Genomic DNA, 1,241 nt, shown 5'->3' with positions numbered 1-1,241 from the left:
GCCGCGGACAGCAAGGGGACGCTGGGGGGCGGGCTGGTGAGCGGAGGAAGGGCGGGGGCTGCTGGGCAGCCGCGGGTCCCGGCTACCCGGACGGTGCCTACACCTGCTCGGGAGAGCGACGCCCGCCAGATCGTCACGGAGCTGGGATATCTTAATATGGCTATTTGTTTTGGACCGACTGGGTGTATTCTAGGCGCGCTCTAGGCTAGGTGGTGGCTAGGTAGCTGTGGAGATCCTCGTTTTGCACGAGAGGAAACGGAAATCGAGAGAAGTAACTTGCTCAAGCTCACCCAGCACTGGAACTGAGTCCAGAAATCAGATTCTATCAGCGTCCCAAGATGCTCGATCCGTCCCACCAATAGAGTCTTTCAAAAATGCCTGGAATGGTTAAAAGCAAAATCGGTTACGGCGGCGTACATCCGAGACCCTTTTGAGTCGAAATTAAAGATGCTGAAGTTTGGTGTATTTTTGTCATTTTAAAGCTTTGTGAAATCTTGCCAGGTACAAAATGTAGTGAAGAATTTTGGGGCTACCAAGTCAAAAAAGGTAATCACTTCTTCCAATATTCACATCCAGGCAAGCTGACAGATCCTGAATATTGGATTTTGGTGGTAAATGACCATTACTATATTAGCGATTTTAAAAAAGGAAATCTCTGCTACGTTGATGGATACAGTTCTATAAAAGGTAAAGACCTTGCCATAAATTAGGTAAGTTGTTTTCACCTGACATTCATTTTAAGAATAAACAAAGACTGGGATTTAGGTTTTCACAATCTTTATTCAACACCCGCTAATGTGGAAAATATTGGTAGGTTTGTGTACCTTTGGCAGACTGCAAGTAACTTCAGGACTCAGAGATAAAAGCCATCCTAGCTTCTAAGAGCTGAAATGTGTAGGACAAGGCCCAAAAAAAGAAATCATACATCACTTTGTAGAATATTTTTAAAACGCCATATCCAAAAATATTAGTTCATCTACTGTACACAACTTAAAACTGTTACTAAATTCTGCCACATAGGTAAACAATATCCTGCAGATCCAGTCTGGTGAAAGAACACAGCAATTCCAATTGGCCTGGCCTTTGGAAGCCTGACAGAAGTGTTAAACTCAGCTTCAGATCCCAAACGAAAGTAAAATCCAGTTTTCTGTAAAGAATCAGGAACCTGTGTGTCTCGTGTGGAACTTTCACAGAGCTTTATGAAACACAATAACATGTCATTGCTTTAGATACTACTAACT

This window comes from Condylura cristata, unplaced genomic scaffold (genome assembly GCF_000260355.1).
Source record: "Condylura cristata isolate star-nosed mole 26May11 unplaced genomic scaffold, ConCri1.0 scaffold00030, whole genome shotgun sequence".
Lineage (NCBI taxonomy): Eukaryota > Metazoa > Chordata > Mammalia > Eulipotyphla > Talpidae > Condylura > Condylura cristata.
This window is presented reverse-complemented; position numbering follows the sequence as displayed.